This window comes from Felis catus, chromosome D1 (assembly GCF_018350175.1).
Source record: "Felis catus isolate Fca126 chromosome D1, F.catus_Fca126_mat1.0, whole genome shotgun sequence".
Taxonomy (NCBI): Eukaryota; Metazoa; Chordata; class Mammalia; order Carnivora; family Felidae; genus Felis; species Felis catus.
Window position 1 is genome coordinate 13,592,613 of NC_058377.1, and position 21,583 is coordinate 13,614,195.

Consider the following 21,583-nt stretch of genomic DNA (forward strand, 5'->3'; position numbering starts at 1 on the left):
GCCGAGACGGCAGCTTTGCGCTACTGGGGCCCGGCTGGGAGAAGCTGGTGGGGACAGGAGCGACTTGGGGCAGGAGAGGGGCCACCTCGCCACGGCCCCGAGGAAGAGGCCTTGGGGGGACATGGGATCCTCCTGTCCCTTGCCTCCGGTGGAGAGGCGCCTCATTGATGAGCCTTGTCATCATCCTTCAAGTGTAATTTTTTTAAATTGCAAAAATCTTACAGAGCTATTAACCTCAAAAGAGTTTAACATATGGCAGACCGAGTCTCCCTCTTACCCTAATTATAAGGCTTGCAGTAATGGGGCTGTCTTTTAAGTTACAGCTGCTGCGCTTTTGGCTTTCGCTAACATTACATCCTATTAAAGAGCTACATTAAATGCATGCAAATTGCCAGAGCGACCGCGCTCTCCCGACCAATGAGGGGGACGGATTGCAGCCCAGGCGGCGATATCGAGGGTCAGACTCACCCTGCTGCGAGCGCCATATGATCTATCAATCAAACGCCTCTCATTAATTAACTAATTCATTAAATATCTTTATATATGAAGGCCCGGCCAGGCGGAACATTGTGTTGACAGGGACGTCCCGTCAGCACTTAGCCCGGAGTGCTCCCCTCCCCTCCCTCACAAATCACCAGATGACCCAGAGAGGTCAACTCCCCGGGGTCTGCAGGGAACAGAAGCAACCACAGGGCGGGTGCCCACCCCTGGGGACACCCTCCTGGGTCCTCCTTGTGTGTGATGCCTCTCTGTCCCGTCCACTCCTCCTCCCTGTGCACCTGTCCTGCACTCACTGTGGTAGGGTGGTGATGAGCTGCCTATGGGTCTGGTGCCTCATCTTCCCGGATACCGTGGAGGGCCAGGACTGGACCGGATCTTGTGCATCTGGTATCCCCAGCGCCTGGCACAGAGCCTACCCCATGGTAGATGCTCCCGGTGTTTGGGCAATGGAGGAAGCCATGACGTCAGGGAGCGCTTTCCTCTCTCCAGTATGGCCAGCGCCAACGAGGCCCTCCCTGGCAAGGCTCTTCCCGTAGACTGGTCACTCCAGGGAGGAGAGGACAGTGATATGAGCAGATGACATCTGTACAGAGGGATGGGGGAGGAGGGATGGCTTAATGGTAGTAGTGGAGGAGGGGCAGGGATGGGGGCGGGAGGGAAGAAAGGAACTTTTGAAGTACAAAGCTGGTCAGCCATGTAGCCACAAAACTCTAAAGCAAACTCTTCTGAGAATAAAGTGATGCCATTCTGAGAACAACAGAGGATGTTTTAGAGTGGATGGTGGGCTTCCTTAGTTCTTTATACACACATCCATGTATGTATGTGTATACACTCATTTGTTGCCTAGACATACATCTATATGCATAGGTATTTTTGTGGAGCACCTGTTCTAGAACCACTCCTTTCCTGTATTGTCGCATTCAACATTGACAACTTGGCCAGGCGGTTATTTTTACTTCCAGGCTATAGAAGAAGAAACAAGAGACCCAGAGCACGCAAGTAACTTATCCAAGGTCAAGTGGCAGAGCTGGATCCAGCACCAGTGCCCACTGCCCATCAGCATGTGAAACAAATGACACGCGCGAGATCAGTGAATGTGCTACTCTCCTGCTGTTCCCCTTTGTCCGCACACAGTTGTCTTTGTCTCTTGGCTTTGCAGCAGCCTCTGCACCACCGCTTTCTCTGCTGGGCTGGTAGGTTTTGCTCTATGTTTGGAAAGATGGATACACAGCACACCCCGTGACTGAGGCTCTTGACCGGCTTGGAGTGATTTTCCATATGGGGCACCTCGGGCAGACAGAGCCAGCTGCCGTATAGTGGTGTGTCTGCAAAGACCCGTGCCCTGAGCGGCTGGGCACAAGGAATGGGGATGGGATGGGTACCTCCCAGCTGGCTCCCTGGAGAACACTCCTCTCCCAGGCTCTGGCCCCTGTCACAAAGGGCAGTGACAGGTGAGGGCTGCAGGACAAAATCAGGAGGGTCTAGGCAGTGAGCCTTAGCTCCTGCTATTCAGCTCATGCAAGTTCCCAATCCACCCCAGTTAAATGAGGTGTGCAGGCTAACTTCCAAAGCCTAGGAATTCCCGGGGCAAACACACACCCAGATCTGTCTATGCTCCCTCTCTCCCTGCCTCTCTCCAGCTCACTCACTCTCTTGCCCTTCTGAGACATGGGGCTAATGGACTTTGGCTGTTAGCACCTGTGATGTTGGGCACCAACCTCACCATGGGCCTCTATAGCTTCCTCTGGCCCCCTTGGATCCCAAGAATAGTTTTAGAATGGGGCGTGCTGTGCTAATGGGGGTTAATGGTAACCTCGGAATCAATTTTCCCTCCCAGAAGAAAATTCTCCTGGCTTAGGCTGCACAGACTGTAATAGTGAAAATGGCTCTAGATTTGAAAAATTGGCACGTTGTAGTCCAACAAGGCAATTTTTCAATTGTTCCATGCCACTGTGCACCTCTGGATGCTATGCTGTTTGTGTCCTGAAGCTATAGGATGGGGAACACTTTTCCGCCAAAAAACAGCTCTGAGGTGGCCTTTTCTTCTCCCACCCCAGCCTGAATTCGTTTTTTTTGTTCACTTGCCCAAAATCCTTGGAGCTTTGTCCTTTAGCTTAGCAGCTGCCAGAGCTATTGGGCAGGGAAAGAGCATTATGGCTTCTTTGTAGAACCTCACTCCCCAGGGCAAAGGGCCCCGGGGCAGAGGATTTTCTGAAGAAGGCGGTCGGTTCTCGGGCTGCAAGGAAAGCCAGATGCCTCAGGAGCACGGCTCCCACCCAGCTTTCCCTGGCTAGCGTCAAAGCTGGGCCTTTCTTGGGCTCAGTGATGAGAACCCAGAAAAGGAAATGTCTGAGATCACTGTGCAGGACACTTGATTTTGATGAGCTGTGTTACCTCTATTATAAAATGCAAATCATTTTGTCTTGTTTTCATAAACATTAAAATGCAAAGCAAGGCATCTGAGAATAAAAATATATGATATGTATTTCAAATAATAGACCCACAGAATGGGAGAACTGCAAGGCAGTTTACCAATTACTTAGTAAATGTCCTCACTGTACAGATGGGGAGATGGAGGTTGCCCAAGGTCACACATCTGGTTGGTGGAGAACTCGCTGTCACTGTGTGGTGCTCCAGGCTTGTTGGGTAATGAGCCAAGTGGCCAGGGAAAGCCATTGTCCAATTTCTCTGCTCCCGTGGCCATAGCTCACTTCTTTCGGATCATTTGCCCTTCCGCGAGTCCTCTTTAGGGGGGCCTTATTTGGCGACCCAAGATCACGCCTGTGTAGTGTGTTGACATGGAACACGGAGCAAAGCTAAACTGGGTCTTGGCCTGCTAACTGGTCTCCCTGCTGCCAGCTCCCCTCCCACCTGCTCCCCACAATACGTCCTGTGATCTCCGCCACGCGTGGGGCTGGCATCGTCCCCTTACCCCTCGCTGCAGTCCGGGCTCCTTCCCACGGCTCCCCCCGGGACTCCTGACCTGACTTGAGCAGCATCTCGCCACGTTCGCCTTCTCGCCTGCACTGCCTTGTCTCTGCACCTCACACCCGGGTGTCCCCTCACACGGACATGTCTTCACTTCCTTAAGTGCATCCTGCCTTCCCTCACCTTTGCAGCCCCCGTTTGCCTTTGCACATTCAATGATCCCCTCCTCCCAGAGGGACACACCTCCCTACTTCCCCACCCCCCCATTGTCACCCCCCTTCACCTGGCCAGCTCCAGATTATCCTTCAGGCTTGGGCTCTTCACTGAGCCCCCCAGTCTCTAGCAGGTGCTTTCCTATGAGCCCCTAAAGCTCACCTTACTCCCCCCCCGTGCCGTCACTTACTACCTTGTATTGGGATCGCAGTTTGCATCTTCCATTAGAACGTGGGGGACTGTGCCATGGTCAGGGATTAGGCCCAGCACCCTGAAGACGGCCTGGCTCAGGGCGGGTACTCTTGAGTAGCTGAACGACATCTGTAAAAATGATGCCACTACTATGATAACAAATAACAGCGGCTAATATCTAGCGAGTGCTTTCATGTGCCAGAAACGATGCTAAGGGCTTTCTGCCTATCCTCTAATTACGTCGCTTTTTGTATGAATTGTATGAGGCAAGAGACAAGGGTTCTAATTCGGGCTCTGCCGCCAGCCGACCGTGTGACTTTCCACAATTACTGTGGTTTTGTCATCTTCGGAATAAAGGAGAGAGGAAGGGGGCAGACCAGACTTAACTTCTCCGTTCTTTTTCCCGGGCAAAGGGGGAGCCAAGAGTCAGTCTACGCGGGCCTAGGGGACTCAGCCCTCAGGATTCACAGAACCAGCAGACGGAGGGTCGACTTTCTAGTCTGGGAGCAGAAGGAGAGGGACAGGGCTGAGAGGCTGGGAAGGGCAGCAGGTTGCCCTCCCATGCTGCGGTAGAGCTTCCAAATAGAGAAGCCCGCTGCTAGCTGAGTCATTAACGCTGGTCTCCTCGCCGTCACCTCGGGCATTGTCTGATTTAAGTGTAATAGCTTGTTTGGTGGATTTTGCCTTCTATAGAAATGCCCCCAAGAGTGAAGTGCTTCATTCAGCCGGGAGAGCACAGGCCTTTGTGCACTGATGGCCCGGCCTCGGCCGAACGTGTTTGGAGTTGGTTATCAAAGGGGAGGATAAATTAGAGCTCAGGGCTGAAAGGAGAGGAAGAGGGGGCCCTTTCATGAGCAGGGCCGAGCACTTAGGCAGCTGACTTGGGGCTGGGAAACCCCAGGACTAACCCTCTTGCCTTTTGGCAATGGGAGTGCCATGGGCAGGCCTGGCTGTCCCCTGGCAGAGCCCAAACGCTGAGATCCAACCAAGCCCTGGGGTGGGAGGAGGGGATGGGAAGTGAGGTTCCTAAAAGAACAGCCTCAGTGCCTGGAGGACACCCCACATTCCCCCTTGTCTCATGTGCCCTTTTAGCCCCACTTAGATAGTTGCACACAAGCCTTGAGCTCCCCTCTGGATTTATTGAAATCACATTCCGATGCCGCTGAGGGCTCCCGGGGGCCTCTTTAGTCTTGTGGGCCCCGTTCAGGGGCTTGGGCCCTTCTCTTTATTGGCGGATCCCCAGCTGCCTCCCTCTCAGCCTCCAGTACACGTGAACGAACTGGTTCTCAGGATGGTTTTATGGAGTGCATTGCTCAGCCAGGAGCGTAGAGCTCCCCCGATGAGAGCTCCCGGGCACCTGTCCCTCTCCATGGACTTGGCTTCTGATGTCCGGATTCAGAGGCCACGCTGGGGACAGCTGTCAGCTGAGTCACGGGCAGGGAGGCCTTAATGGTAAATTCCACTGTGCGCCCAGGTTTTTCCTGCAAGGATGCCACCCACGGGTTGCCAGTGGATCCTCCCCCCACCCCTCACCACAGATGCCTCCCTCTGGTTTTCAGTGGATCCCCCCCCGCCCCAGCCCCCATCAGTGACAGCGTCTTGCTGTTTGGGATCTAGAGCCACAAGTTCATTTCTCAAGAAACCAGAGACCTGACTTTTGTTTGCCCGCCGGCGACCACACCTGAGGCACCTGTCATTATCCAGCTGGAAGGAACCTGAGCCGCCAAGTGGCAGACCTGTTGGGAGCTGGCAGATCTTTTAAGGGATCGTCTGAAAGTGATGACCCCTCACCCCAGCAAAACAAATAGAACACTCGCGCATGCAAAAATTTGCCTGCCATTTTGGGGGGTGCATATCCTCCGAATCTACGTATACATCCCGCCCTGGCTGCACACATTTGAATCATCGGGAAACTTTTTTGTAAAAATTGTGAGGTCTGGGCCATACACACAGAGACTCTGACTTAAGTCGTCCAGGGTGGGGTCTGGGCATTAGTATTTTTTTCTAAAACACTCTAGGATATGCCGATGCTGCCAGGATTGAGTATCATTGCCCTAGGGCCTCTGAGACCCCCTTCCTCAGATTAAGAACCCTGGCTGTGGACAGTCGATGCTTGTACAGAAAGATGCATAGGAAGGCACACGCTGGGACAGTCACAGGGAGTGGGTTATACACCATGAGCAGATTTATTATTTTGCCCACTGTGTTTAAAATCCTTTCCTTCTTTCCTCACCCCTTGAGGGGCGCTTCCTTGGTGTTCACTTAAAATAATTTAAGCACACCACAGTGGGAAGGGAGCCTGGTTGCCTTGATGTGTTTCTGTCATTTCAAGGAGCTCAATAAAAATTTAGTTTCGGTGTTCGCTCGCTCAATGCAACTTCCACATGGAGGTCTTATGTTGCAAACCAGATTTCTCTTTTCATCTGGTCACCCCCCGGGGAAATTGTGTATTTGAAATTCAAACAATATTTGGGCCAAAAGAATTTCTCATTATAGGCGGCAGGGAAGGCCAATGAGAGGAAAGCACAGAGAAATGATTGAGTGACATTTCCATTTGCTGGTTTGACTTTTCCACCAGTGGTAGCTGTGCTGTGGGGCCGCCAGAAAACTTCAGCTTCCTGGTGTGGACTGGAAATGCCAGACCCCTGGAAAAAATGATTTGGAGGGGAACGACGTGAGTGGGCTAGAAGTGGGTTTGAAGAGTCCCTGGGACCTCAGGCTGACATCCTCGGCAACAGTAAGCATCCGATAGGAAAGAATCCTGAGTTTTGCATAAAGTTCCATGAAGAAAGAGGCTCCTTGAGTCCTAGAATCTCAAGGTGAAGGGAACTCAGGAACCGTATGGATCTTCTTTTGGTAGACATCCATAGAGGATGTCCCCTCTATGACATCCTGATACCAGTCACTCATTTGAAGTAATTGACACGAAATAACATGTATTGAACACCAACAGTGACTGACACTTGGCAAGGCGTGTGGGGAGTTTCAGAGACTGACAGGTAGTACTTGCCCTAAAGCCACATACAGTTTCCCAAGGATCCAAACAGCCCAAATGGCAGGGAGACATGGTAAAAGCCGTGAGGTCAGGAAGCAGAGGGGAAGAACCGTAACCTTGACTGAGACTCCATTAGGAGTCAGGCACTTGCCCCAGGTGACTTTTTTGAATCATTACAACAGTGTTTGAAAGTGAGGACTATTCTCATCACTCTCTTTTTACAGACAAGGAAACTGATGCTCAGAGGGGTGCACTCGCTTTCTTACTGCAGTGACAGAGCCAATGATGAGAACGAGCATTTTTTAAACCTGGGATTTCCTAGGCTGATGCTTTTCTTAAGAGAGGGGTCCAAGAAGGCAGAGTGGCTTTAGGCTGGGGTGGGGCACAGGCAGGGAGGGATTCAGGTAGGCAGAAATGGCTGAGAGGGATGTGCTGATTGATACTCAGGCTGGACAGTGCTGGGGCGGGGGGGGGGGGGGTGGGGGTGGAGAATTAACACCTTGGGCTGGAATGCAGTAGGAGGGACAGAGTTGGAAGGTGGGCTGGCGCAGACCTTTGAAGGCGTGGAAGCTAAGGGGTTAGGGGTTTTGGTGGGATAGATGGTGGGAAGTCCCTAAAAGTTTCTGAAGAGAGAGGGAGTATGCTGTGATCATTGCTACCCTTGATTTAAGATTAACAGTGGAGATTTCAAATCCTGGTGCTATCATTTCCTAGCTATGTAATTTGGGCAGATTACCTAATCTCTCTGTGCTTCTGTTCCCTCATCTGTAAAATGGGAATGCTACATAGTAGTTACTGGAAAGATGGAATTGTTGTAAGGCTCAAAGAGGTAGACTGTGCCAAGTGCTTGGAATAATGCCTGGCACACGGGAAGCTCTTTGTGAATGTTAGATATAATTTTCACCCTTTGGGAATATAATTCTGATAATGACTTGTAGAGGAGGTGGGGGGAGAGGGGAGAGACAGTAGGGTCGGATTTTAGCTAGGAGGCCATTGCAATAGTCCAGGTAAGAGAGTCTACGGGTTTCACCTTGAGGGTACGGAATGGAGCTGCAGGGGGGAGAGAAAGAGGAGGGTGGGGTGGGGGCTGGTCAGCCTCACTCTGCTTGAGGCGCTCTCGGCAGCGGGGAGAATAGCAGTGCCAGGGCACAAGTCAGGGCCCTGGAGGAGATGCCGGCCAGATGCCGGAAAGATGAGAAATTTGGCCTAATCCTCTGGTAGCCTGGGGGGGGCGGTCTGCCCTTGCCCCGGGCTCCATTCCACCTGGCTATTCTGCCCCTGTGCATCCCTGGGTCCTGGGAATCCCTGTCCCCGTGCTGCTCTTGACTCCTGTGTTCCTGTCTCTTCCGAGCCCTTCCTGAGCTCCCCACATGCCCTCTACTGCTGCTTCCCCGGACACGGAGGGCAGAGGGATCCTGGGTCCCTGTCCGAGCAAGCCATGTTTCCTCTGCTGCCTTGGGGTGACTGGCTGTGAGGGATGGGCGGGCAGAATCCCCAGGATGTGTGGCTAGGAGGCAGAGGGAAGGATTGGGGGACGGTAGTAGGTAGCTGTAGAGAGCAAGTGTGCCACGGGACGAGGAAATCAGTGAGTGACCAGCTTTCCAGCTTTTACAGGCTTCCTGCAGCCATGAGAATCCCTCCATGTGCACCCAGGGTCCCCCCTGCCCCCCCCGCGCCACGCCTGGCTGATAACGTCCACGTGGAATCGTGAGGGGTGGCGGGTACCAGCTCACTGCCTGGATAGGGTGCTGAGGGAGGTCGGGTGGCTCTGCCGGAGCCCCTCCGCCAGCCCCACATCTTCCGTTCGATCCCATGCTCCCGCCACCACGATCGCCGCGGATTCGAATGGTTCCCTGCCTTACGCATCAGGCACTCGGACAAAACGAGGCTTGCAAGTGAAAGGGGGAGTCTTCTAGCAACATTACCAACCTGCTGTCAACCAGGCGCTCTGCCTCTGAACAGCAGACTCCAGACAGGCTGCCGTGCGTCAGGCCGGGGCCGGCCTGGGCTTGGCAGGGGGTCTCGTGGACAGGCAGAGTCAATTACCCGGAAAGGTTCCACTTAACTTCCCCCGCTGTTTGCAGACCCTGCCCAGGCCTCTACAGCCCCACCGGCCTCGGCCGAAGCTCCATCGGCCTGTGCTGGAGCCAGGCGCCTGACAGCCCCGATCTCAGACATGCCTGGTGCCGCCAATTCCGGGGGGCCGGACTCTGCCCCTCGTCAGCTCTGGGGATGCCTGTTCTGGTCCTGGCCCCGTGGACTTCCATATCTGCCCTGCAGGCCGCGTGGGATCGCGAGTGGAAGGGACGTCGAGAGCCTGCCTCCTGTCCATGTCCACTTTCCTCCCTCTTGCAAGCCTCCCAGATGTCCTCATCCTCCCTGGTCACCTGTCCCGGTACAGTGGGTGGTTACGATCCGGACTCTGGGGTCAGCTAGACATGGGTTTGGAGCCTGGATGAGCCACATAGTGCTGTGTGACCTGGCATGACGATTTGGACTTCAGAGTCGCCGTCTGTTAAATGAAAGTACTGATAAGAACGTATCTGTCATGGGATCTAAGAAGACACTGGGTATTAAGCACCTGAAGTGCCTGGCACAGGATAAATGCTCAGTTAATATTCTTCCCCCGCCCCCACCGCCCCTCCTCTCTCCTCTTTCTCTCTCCTCCTCCGCTTCCTCCCTTCTCCTTTTCCTATTTATTTATTTAAGATCCTCCCTTATTAGGAAGTTGACTGTTCGGTTCCTCCTTTCTGCTATAGAAACCTGAATTGAGAGAACACCCAGCTTCTAGTCTCGCCTTATCTATCAAATATCTCCATGCAGAATTTAGTCTACAGCTCCAAAACATATCATGGCGTTAGGCTATGTTTCCCCCAGTTGGTTAATGCACAGGTCAAGGACTTTGGGTTATCGCTTTACCAACAAAGTTTCATATTTCACGACGTTTCCTCTCTGCACACCAGCCCCCCCCCACCCCCCTCCCACCGCCCCAAATCAGCCCAATCATCTCCAAGGTGTTCACTATTGGTCGGAAACATTCAACAGATCCAGTAGAGGGCTCAGCAGGTATAATGTGGTAATGGGATTTCAGCTTCAAACGTGTGCCCAATGGCAGGAAAGCAGAGCCCTCAGTCATTGGGTCATTAAGTCATTCAGCGAACATGGAGGGGCTACTGTGTGCCTGGGAGCTGAGGGTTTAAAAGCAAAAAAGACGCAGCCCAGGCCCTCCATAAGGGAGCGGTCCGGAAGCACACGGGTAATCACAACAGAACACCCTACCTGCTAAGACGGAGGTAGAATAACATGGCTGAAGGGGAGGGGCCGGAGGGGCTTGTGGGCCTGAACGGGAAGTCACGTCGTGCACGTCAAGTAGGATTTAGTTGAGGAGACATGGAAACCTTAAGTGTCCCTCCAGCTGTTTAGGGAGCATTGGTACCTACGGATGGAAGCGACTGACTGACTCCAGTCCTGTCACCAGAGAGCTTTCCCAGTGTGGACTCCTCTTGCAACCTGTTCACAGGGCTCTTTGCCTGAGGACGCTACCCCTGACGACTCAGCCATAGCCGGCACAGGAGGCTCCCTCGGCGTGCATCTTAGGTGTGGGCCGGTGCCCCCCACCCCTCCCCCTGCTCTGGAGGTGGGTCGTGAGGTGGGACCGGTAGATTCTGGGAGCAGTGTCTGCACCCTGGCACCACACTAATTGTGCTAGACAGAGCTGTTTAAATACCACCAGACAGAATATTACTCAAATTAAAATGAGGCCTTAAATGTCATTATTTGTGTCATTATTAATAGCCCCTAATTGTGTTCTCTAATCATCATGAAATTATGTTAGTATTAATATTCACGTCAAAGCTGCCTAGGGAACTTGGAAGATTTTAGAAAAAATTATACCATATGTCAGTTCCCATGAATGTGAAGTAAATGCTGGTTTGAGTGCTTAGTTCAGGCCGGAGATGAGATAGTGGCCTCAACAGACGGGGATCACGGTAGCCCCTGATTGCCAAGGTCCCCTTCGAGCCCGCTGCCCGAGTGACTGGCTCCAGGCCCCCTCCGCCCGGGAAGGCCCTTGGAAGCATCGGTAGGACCTATCCTCAAGGATACTCCGCGGGCCTCGTGCCAGCCGCTCTGGCTTACGAGGGGAGCGGAGTCTGCTCAGCCTGCAAAGTGTTTGCTGCCCCAGGAGCGACACTTCTCCTTCTCCCCTGGAGTTTTCAGACCTGCCTGCGTCTAGACACCATAATAAAAACCATGTGGCCGCCCCGCCTGTCCTCACTCTCCACCTACTCGTGGACCCCACCTCAGTGTATTTTGGATTCTGCCCAAACTGCCCTTCGTGGCTCAGGGAAGTAAAGTAGTGCAAAAGGACTAAGTCTGAGTTTCCCAGGGAGATTGACTGTATATAATACCACAAAGAAAGAACTTTCAGGAAAACTGCTCAGAGACTCAGCATTTGAAAGCAGCGTGTAGAGTGTCCATAAAATCTGGAAACAGCTGAATCTATCTATGTCCTCAAGGATGCCTTTGTACTCTGAGGAATAAAATAGCACCATCCATTTTTCCACATTTTATGGACAACCTGTACTTTGCCCCCTGCTGACTTTGCTGGGGCTTCTTTGCGGGGGGGGGGGGGGGGGCACTGCCTCCCAGTATAAGGATGGTCCTCCCTTTGGATGCTTTCTTTTCTTACCAGAGGCATCAGGACCGAGAGCCTCAGTCGGGGATGAGGCTGAATTGTGCCTCTCCTCACGTCACATGGGACTCTCGTTCCGCACCCCCCTCCGACTGACACTAGGTATAAGAGGTGGGGTGGTGACAAGGCAGGCGATATTGCCAATTAGAGTTTCCCTCCCTGTGGGGATGTGTGGGGCGAGTGCCCTGGGACCCCCAGAGGCATCAGCCTCCCGCTGACATCACTCACTGGCTCCTCTTCATCATTTCTACAACATTCCTTTAGGCTGCCTGCTCAATGCCTCAGTCATCCACTAATGGAGTCCACGTGACCACGATGTGTCAGACAAATCTGGGGCAACCGCCTCACTCTCTTCCCAGAGCCCTTGGAATTCTCTGCAACTGAGAATATTCAAATGCCTTTCTTGGTGAAACAGCAGGTTTCCAACCCCCCAAATATTATGACTTGAGTTAAATATAACCCCGAGCACAACGGCACAACACCGGGCTCGGAGAAGCCATGGAGGGAGCGGCTCACGCACAGTCACACTTTCTGTCACCCCAGGGGGTGGCGGGGCGTCCACGGAACCCATGGCCACTCAGGCAGAGAGCCCACAAAAGCACGCACGGGGCTCAGTGCATTCTGGGCTGGTGAACAGCTCCGTTAGCCTGGCTGGGCCTTAGCTCTGTTGGTTGCTGGACATACTCTCTTTTTTTTCTAATCAGACATGGCGTGGGGAGGAATCAGACAAGGGTGGGGAGGACTAGTCTTAGCTGCGTGTGGAAAGGGAGACTTACCAACTTTGTCAGACACGCAGGGAGGACCAAGGTGTGAGTGGGACCCCCAGGCAGCATCAGCTGGGGCTCGGCCTGCTGCCGCTAAGCCAGAGGGGAGACAATGTGAGCCTCCCCACCCTCCCGCGCTGGACTGCCTCGTAAGATCATCCAGAAGGAGGGGAGGTGGGGCACGTGTATGTTTGGGACCCGGCGCCAGGTTGTCCAGCCTCCCTTGGTTTCTCTCGTAACCGCACGCAGAAGTGTTCGGTGAGAGCTCAGGGGAGGATAGATAAGCACAAGGCCTTCTGAAAAATCAGACTCTCTGAATTCCAAACCCAATGATTGCAGTAATTGTTGGCCCAGGGCTGGATTTGAACCAGTGAACCTAGAATAGAAAAGTCGAACGGGCCCCCCTCTCGGGGCCGTGCTACCAGCAGTTACCCAGTAACATGGCCACGTGGCTACTCCTCCTTGCTCTGCGTCGGGCCAAACAGCAGATAGCTCAGGCTGGTCCCAGGGAGCAGATTGATGGGCATCTCCTTTGTAGTCCGAATGCCTCATCTGTGTGGGCGGACCCACAGCATTTGTAACTGCTTCCTTTGGTCCCCATAAGGCAAGTAGGGTGGAAAGGATTACCCTCCACTTTACAGATGAGAAAACTGAGTCTCAGCACAGCACAGGTATGAGCCAAAGGCCACAGGGCTTCCAAGCGACAGAAGTGGAGTTGACCCCAGGTGTTCTGATCGCCGGTGCTACATTTCAAATGAGGCACATCACTCTTCGTCCCGCACCCCGCCCCCTCAAAGACAGTGTGGGGATCCTGAAGAAAGTCAAGGGGCTGGCTCGCTAGACCATGAATTCTACAAAGACAGCAGCAACAATGTTATTAAGCTCTCTGGCCTTCCTCAATCTTTTCTTTTTTCTAGCTCTATCTCAGGCGTGCATGAGAGGAAGTCCAGAGTGATGTGCGGGAAGGTGCGAAAGGAAGGTGGTGAGAAGGACTTTGTCTTCTCAGGGTCTTTGCTTTTGTTCTCTGTGGTCCCTTCCTGAAAGACAAGCCAGCGGAAAGAGCCCCGTGTTCCTCCTGGACCTGAAAACAAAACCACAAAAGCACCTCCTCTCCCTGCTTTCCCCCATCCCCACATCCTGAGACGCCTTGTTTGAGAGAGGACTCCACTAAGGGGATTCCTACTTCTCCTGGTTGCTGGCATGAGGGTCTTAGGCAGAGACAGGAACCATGGCAGGATCCCTCCCCTGCCTGCACTCACACCCGGAGCTGCCCACCTGCTTCCTGCATGAGGAAGTAGACATCAAGCCGTTCTAGGGGTACACAGAAGCATTTGACTGCCCCCCTCTTCCATCCAGAGACCCACTGTCCAGCTTTCCACCTCTGTGCCCCCTAATCCAGCCTCCGCCCCCATCTTCCGCTCTACAAGTTCCCCTGCTAGAAGTTGACAAAGCTGACTGGCTGCTTAATGTGCTACAGGTGTTGTTGCTAGGCAACCACCCCACTCCGTAGCTCAGACTCTGTCAGCCCAGATCAAACCCCTGGTAGCACTTAACCCCGTAACTGCTTAACGCAGATGCTAATTACCCAGGCCCACCGAACAGCAGATTTAACGCTGTTTATTTATTTACCAAGGATCAGGAGGCTGGGTTCTCAGTACCTTCTGTCCCTCAGCCAAGCCTCCTCACCACTGAGCCTTAGGTCAGGCTGCCCGGAGCAAGATGTGGAGGCCTTTTGCTTGTAAGTGTCCAGCCTCTCTCCCGGCCAGAGAACGGAGCATTGGCCGTGTCTCTCCACCGGAGTGGACCCTCCCTCAGTCAGCCAAATGCCTTGACTCCTCTCTGGTCTCCAGGGAAGACCAGATCCTCTCTGGTCTCCAGGGAAGGCAGGCTTGTTCCTGCATTTTTAACTACTTCCGGGTTAACTCTCTTAATCCAGAACCTCACAGTCAGCAGCGAAGGTCGTTTCTTTGAAGGTGGTACTCAGTCGAGCAGGGCACGGCCACCAATTTTTGACACGTCTTCTAACACTAGCCCTTTTATGCAATCCTGTCCTTGGACCTCCCTTCCGCAGATAGAATAACTCACAGCCCTTGAGCTTGACCAGGAATTACAGGAAGCTCTGGACATACGTAGATAGAAACTTGTACCAAGACATAGACCAAACTCTAACAGAACGGACCTGTTCTGGACTTGGCCTCCCTGTCTCAGACTGGGATCGCCTGCCCAGCCCACGGGAGGACCTTAACAATGACTGGCCGGTGCACGAACACAACCAAGTTTCTAATTGTTCTTTTCTCACCCACAGAGTAGGGTTGGCAGCAATGAGATGGACCATTAAGTGCCAGAGCAAACCCTCCTGTCCCTTCTTCCTACCTTTTCCTCATGAGACTGAACGCTGCCTCTAAGCCAAATTGTAGGAGATTCCGACGCGGTGCTGAACCTCTTCCCTGATGGCGAGGTGCCACACAAGTGTAGCCCTGATTGTGAGGGGCAGGTCTAGGCCTGCTGGGCCATACAAGTGGAGAGTTCCATGCATTCCTGAAAGGCAGCTTCTCCAGAGCACGCTGGCACCTCCCCATGATGCCAGAACACCGGAAGGAGTTCCAAAGGGTCCCTAACTGCTGCTCACCTTGTCTAGTTATTCAGGGTTGGAGGAGTGGACAGAACTTACTTCTATTGCTCACTTATGTTTGTTATTTAGCGATAAAATATTTCTAACGCGTAGCCCCACTGTGACGTAGGTATCATGCTCCCCGCGGATGGAATACGTCAGGCGCTGTGCTAGTGCTAATGTACTTAGCCTTTACTGTGCTCTAGCATACAGACCTGACTCTCCATGTGAAAAATTGAGGTTCAGGGAGGTGAAATAGCTGACTCAAGTTTGCACGACTAGCGAGCGGCACGGCAGGTGCTCTAAATCACACTATCTCCTTCGGAAACCACAGGTGGGAGAGGTTAAGTGACTTGCCTGAGACCCCCCCACCCCAGCCAGGGAGTGATGGACAGAGACTTGAATTCTCATTGCTCTGACTTTAAAGCTCTTTTCATATTTTGACCTCTACCTCACACCATTTTTAAGGGTTGTCCCTCCAGTTTCTGTGTTGGATGCTGCCTCCTTGGAGGTGAAAAGTCCATGTGTCCAGCATGGAGGAGAAGTGGGCTCCAGCGAGCAGTGTGGATTGCATCCTGAAAAGGTCATATCCTGAAGTAAGATCTCTTGTCCGTCTCTTTCCTGTTGCCTCAGACGGATCGCATTAGAGAGAGTGAGAGGAAGAGAGAGGGCAGAGAGGAGAGATGGGGAGGGGAGGGGAAGAAGAAGGGGGAGAAGGAAGGGAGGGAGGAAGAGAAAGAGAAAGACACACAGACAGAAAGATGGAGAGGACAAGAAGGGGGAGGAGGAGGGGGAAGAGGAAGGGAGGGAGACAGAGAGAGGGGGGGACACAGGGAAAGGGAGAAGATAGGAAGAAAGAGGAGGGGAAGAAGAGAGAGAAAAGAGAGAGAGGGAAACACACGCACGCACAAGTGTGCACACACGTACAGGGGCGTGCGTATGCGTGTGGGCTCACACACGCACACACATGCAGGCTTGTTCCTGAAGCCCTATGGCCCCCTGCTTCCCTCCCGCATCTCGAGTCAGTGATGCCTTGGCTTTGGGCTAAGCCACTGTTGCCAGCTGGTGGCATTAAGAGTTGGGAGTGCCAGTTCGGTCACAGGTGACAAGATTGGGAACATCATCATGGCCCTGGCTCCCTCCCAGTAGACCCAATGGTCACGGAAAGCCCCACTTGGGGAGTTAAATGGGGGCAAAAAGGGATGGTACATTATGGGTCCCAGTTGGGAGAAGGGTTGATGGGCTCGCCTCATGAGTTTAACACTTTCATGCAAGAGGTTTCTCCATAAAGTATTAATAATGTTCCTATAATTGATACTTCAGGGCAATAACCTCTGACAAAATGGCCCTGATTAGCAGATAATTGAGTGTGTTGGATTGTGTCCTGAGAGAGCTGAACGCCAGGCAAGGCCCATTAGCCCATCATAATGACCCCTTTTGTCAGGTATTAGTGTCATTAAGAGCCTGCTCTCTGAAATCAGTCCCTTTATTTAACTCTTTTCCCTAATTATATGGATCATTTTACAAATCAAAGCAAATGTTTGCATACAGCCCCGGTCACGCAGTGGAGTGAGGTGCTGGAGGAAGAGGCCAGGAATCTCTGAGTGGAGAGTCCTTGGTGAGGAGGACACTTGTAGTCAATGGGAGTTTCCAGAACAGATGAGCACCCTAGGAAAGCATCCCACCAGGGCCTGGCACACCTCACTGGCTCAGGTGCTTACGCGGGGGAACATCTGGATAGGGGGTCCCTTGCCAAGAGAGCTTGCAAGCCACACATAGGTCAGCAGCTGTGTACCGGAATCCATCTTGGCAAAACCATCCTGGCCTCCTGGCCTCCAAATAGCTGGTTCCTTGACACCGGGGGCACTCGAATGGAACAGGTCAGCACCTGAGTCCAGCCACAGGGCACACAGAAGACACAGAACCCCTGGGTCAATCATCGGGTTATGCTCAGGGCTGACTCCCACCTCTGTCAGGAAGCAGGAGCCTCTGGGAGTGGCCAGAGAGGATAAGTGAGGTCCGAATCCTCCAGATCAGGGAAAATGTGGCCACGGTAGCCACGTGTCCATACTTAGACCTGGCAGCTAGGTAAGCAGCCAGTGCTTCTGGGACTCCCGGGGACTTAGAGTATGATCAGCCCCCAGGCCACACACACAGAAGTTGACACAACGGGAAACTCAGGGGACAGAAAGCGGCTCCTGACCTGTTCTCCCTAGCGCCTTCTCACTCATTAAAAAGTACAGACAGTTTCCCATTTATGTGAATCGGCTCACTGCCTGACACCTTCCCCACCCTCCCAGCTCTGTACAAAGCTTTTTATCCCAGGGCAGGTTCGGTGTGGGTGAATCAGAAAGAGGTCTCGGTGTGAAGCATGAATTGCTTAGAGACGAGGGACTGATGGGTTGTTGGCAGCTAAGAAGGGTGCATTTTTATATAGACCAGAGATGAAGCCAAAAGGATATCATCTAATACAGGAAGGGCCCAGAGGTTGCTGAGCTGGGGATAATTTATTTATTTGGGAAAGTGATGGGCGAATCTCCCCAAAAGAGTGAAAGTCCTGCCGTGGGTCCCGGGGTGGACTGCACTTCCTACGCCTACCCCCTCTCAATGCTCCTGGAGTTTGCTTTCCTTTGTTTTAATCACGGAGGAGCTTGTGCTCTCGTGATTTGCGTTGGGCCTGGTGAATTTCCCAGCATTGGCCTTGGGTGGAGAGCTGCCAGCCGTGCAGAGAAACTGCCGGGGTTTCTGCCGAGGAAGCAGAATTTTGGTGGTAGAGTGTGACATTCTCTTCTCAAAAATAATACCTTTCATTTAAGGTAGGAGAGAAGGTTTGACATCCCGTGAAAATATGATTTTCAGCCCGGTTCTGCTTGGGGCAGACTTTTTCTTCGGGGCCTCATTGCTGAAGCAGGGCACAGGAGCCCCTAAGCTGCAGGTGGGGAGCTGTGGTCCGTGGGTCACCACAGACGTGTCCTCTAAGAGTGGGGTTGGGCATGAAGGAATCCTACCTTCTGGCTGTGGCTCTCCTGGGGGACCAGTTGTGGAACGTTGTTCCCAGAGAACAAAGCGTGTACCTTACTGACCTGAATATGGACTGAAAACAGAGTGATATTATGTGCATTACGGCAATTTCTAAGTAGTAACTTAGAACGTAAACAGACATTTCTTAACCATTCTACTGCCTAGTCCCTGAAGTCGGTGCTGGATGTACAGGGCATGGAACCTGCCCTCAAGGAACTCAGACAGTCCGGTGTGTATGGTGGTGGGAGTGGGGGACAGGCACCGACACTGAGTTCAATCCATCCTAACAGAAATGTGGGCTAGGTGTTAAACAGGAAGGCATGGCAGGAAAGAACAAACAACCTGCGGTTGGAAGAGAAGGGGAAGGCTTTTCTGAAGGTGTAATACTAAAGCTGAGATTTCAGAGTTTGTCAGATAAAAAAAAAAAAAAAAGAAAATGAACGAAAGCATCCCAACAAAGAACTGCTACATGTATTAGGGATTCTAGTGTAATAATCATAATACCTAATCTTACGGAGCAATTACTATATGCCAAAACACTTTGTATAATTTATCTCATTTAATCCTTGCAGCAACCCTATGATAGGTGTTATTGATACCCCCACTTTATAGCCGAGGAAATGGAGATTTTGAGGGAATTTACAGAGATTAAATACGCTGCTGGGACCACGCGAGGTTTTAAGTGTTGGGAATCAACTTTGAACCCAGACTTCTGAAAACAGAGCAGAAGCTCTTTTTCATGCGTCATCCTGACTCCCTACACATTGTACAAATGTGACCAGTTTAATCCTCACCATGACCCTGAGGAGCAGGCATCCTTCTCCTCATTTTCTGGCGAGAAACTTGGGGCTGCAAGATAGTTAGGGATCTGCAGTGTGACGAGGTAAAAGAGGCAGCATGTATCGGGGAATCTTTTGGAGGTAGCTTGTGGTTTCCTACTGGTCCTCGGTCCCACAAGCCTGGCCCTTCACAACAATGCCTCGGAGCCTCGCCTTCCTTGTGGTTAAAACATAAAGTGCGGGGTGAGAGGTGGAAGGAGGTGAGCTTGGTGGTGGGCAGGATAACGGTCCTCCAAAGGTACCCTCATCCCAATCCCTGGAACCTGTGCGTATACGAGGTTACATGGCAAAAGGGTTACGTGTGGAATGACGGTTGCTGATCAGTTGACCTTGAGATGGGTAATGACCTTGGTTTGTCTAGATGGGCCCGGTGAAATTATAAGGGTCCTTATAAGTGCAAAGGGGAAGCAGAAGAAAAAAACTAGTGAGGAAGCAGTTTGAGAAGGATTCAACTGATGTAGCTGGCTTTGAGGGTGGGGAAATGGGGCCATGGACCAGATAATCAGGTGTCCTCTAGAAGCTGGAAAAGGCTAGGAAATAGATTCTCCCTTAAAACTTCCAGCGAGCAATGTAGCTCTCCAACATCTTGATTTTAGACTAGTGAGACTCATTTTGGACTTCTGAACTCCGAACTGTAAGATAATAAATTTGTGTTGTTTTAAGCCACGACATTTGGGGCAACTGGTTTTAGTAGCAGTGGAGTCGGGAAGCGGAGTGGGTCAGCCCTAGGAAGGCCCTGCACACTGGACTCACTGGGTTCAGTTAATTGATTAATCTAAAACGAATAAGGCTGCCGCACCTGGGTGGCTCAGTCGGTTAAGCGTCTGACTCTTGATTTCGGCTCAGGTCATGATCTCACGATTCATGAGATCGAGTCTCGTGTCGGGTTTTGTACTGACAGTGAGGATCCTTCTTGGGATTCTCTCTTTCCCTCTCTCTCTGCTCCTTCCCTGCTCATGTGGACTCTCTCTCTCTCAAAATCCATAAATAACCGTTTTTAAAAAATGAATAAGGAGGGGCCCCTGGGTGGCTCAGTCGGTTGAGTGTCCAACTTCATCTCAGGTCATGATCTCACAGTTTGTGGGTTCGAGCCCCGCATCAGGCTCTGTGCTGACCGCTTGCTCAGAGCCTGGAGGCTGCTTCAGATTCTGTGTCTCCTACTCTCTCTGCCTCTCCCCCGTTCACGCTTTGTTTCTCAAAAATAAGTGTAAAAAAAAAAAAATTAAAAAAAAAAAAAGAATAAGGAGACCTCAAATTCTGATGAGTCTGTCTGGGACCCAGAGTGGTTCAGCCTTAAGAGATGCTACCCAAGGGCCCTCAGAAGTGGGCACAGTCAGCCCATTCTAGGTTGTCAAGATTGTATATTCTGTGTAGAACAAACTTTGTAGAACAAAGAGCATTGTCACTTGGTCCTATCCACATTGGCAAGGAGCAAGGGGATGGAGAGATGGTAAACCAGACCTTTTGCAGAGGCTTTATCTGCTGCTCAGTGAAGGCATATGGGCAAAGGGTCATCTTTTCATTATTTTCATTAACAATTATTATTGGGTTTTTTTTTTTTGGCTTTAATGATTATTGACTAGTGACATGCTATATACCAGATACTGTGTGTAGGAGATACAGCAGTGAGCAAGCAAATACTCCACCATAGTTGTCATGGAGCTTATGGCTCTGTGGGAGTCAGATATTCAACAAAAAGTCAAAATAGATATATAATTATAAATTGTTGTGAGTGCTGCAAAACAAAAGAGTAGGGCGTGATGAGACAATACACAAGAGGCCCTCGTTTAGATTGGGGGCTTCCTGAATGATCTTCTGGGAGGTGGCATTTAGGCTGAGAGCCACACATAAGAAGGACTTTTGTGGGGTGAAGAGTATGAAAGGGGCATTTCAGGGAATGGGCACAGTATGTTTGAAGGCCTGCATCTGGTAAGAGCAAGCACCTTCAAGGACCTCAAAGAAGACCTGTGTAGCTAGAATATGTACATGAGGGGGGCGGGGCATGGAACAGGAGGTTGATGGAGAGGCAGGCAGGGGCTAGGTTGTAGTGGGCATTTTTGTGGCCCCTCTTAGGACCTTGGACACAACCCTGAGGAAGGGGGACAAACACTGAGCAGTGGGTGTGGGGGGGTGGTGAGGAATGGCATGATCTGATTTGCATTTTGGAGAATGTTCTAGAAGACGATAAGAGAGGCAATCTGGAGAACGGAAGGGGGCCGTGGCAGTCATCTAGGCAAGAGATGGCAATGTCTTTGGCAAGAGTGGCCCAGGCCAGTGATAGCTGGGTAGATCTGACGTTATTTTGAAGATACACTCGTTTAGACCTGGTGCAGGTTGGATATGGAAGTAAAGGGAGGGGGCAGGAATCATTCCCAGATTTCTGGCAGAAGTGGCTAAAAGGATGGAGGTAGAACTTGTTGAAATGAGACAGGGTGGGGGAGGCGAGAGGTTGTGAAGAGTGAGAGCTCCAAGGGTTTTGTTTTGAATATGTTAAATTTAAGAAGCTGTTGATAACCTTTCGAAAGATGTCAAGTGAGCAGTTACCTAGACAAGATTGGAGCTCAAAAATGAGGGCGAGGTCTGGGCTGAAGAGATACATTTGGGAAGTCTCCGTGCGCAGATACTAAAGCCGTGGGAACGGACGGGTAGGGCATGCAACCAGATGAAAGACTAAGACTGAGGCTGGAGAAGCTCCAACATTTCAAGGGCACTGTTGCATACATAGCTATCTCAGCAAAGATGCCATTTGCTCCCCAGTATCTCCCTTCCCCCTTGCAGTTAGGAGGGGCCACATTTCCATTTCTGTGGAAATGACGAGGGAACGCC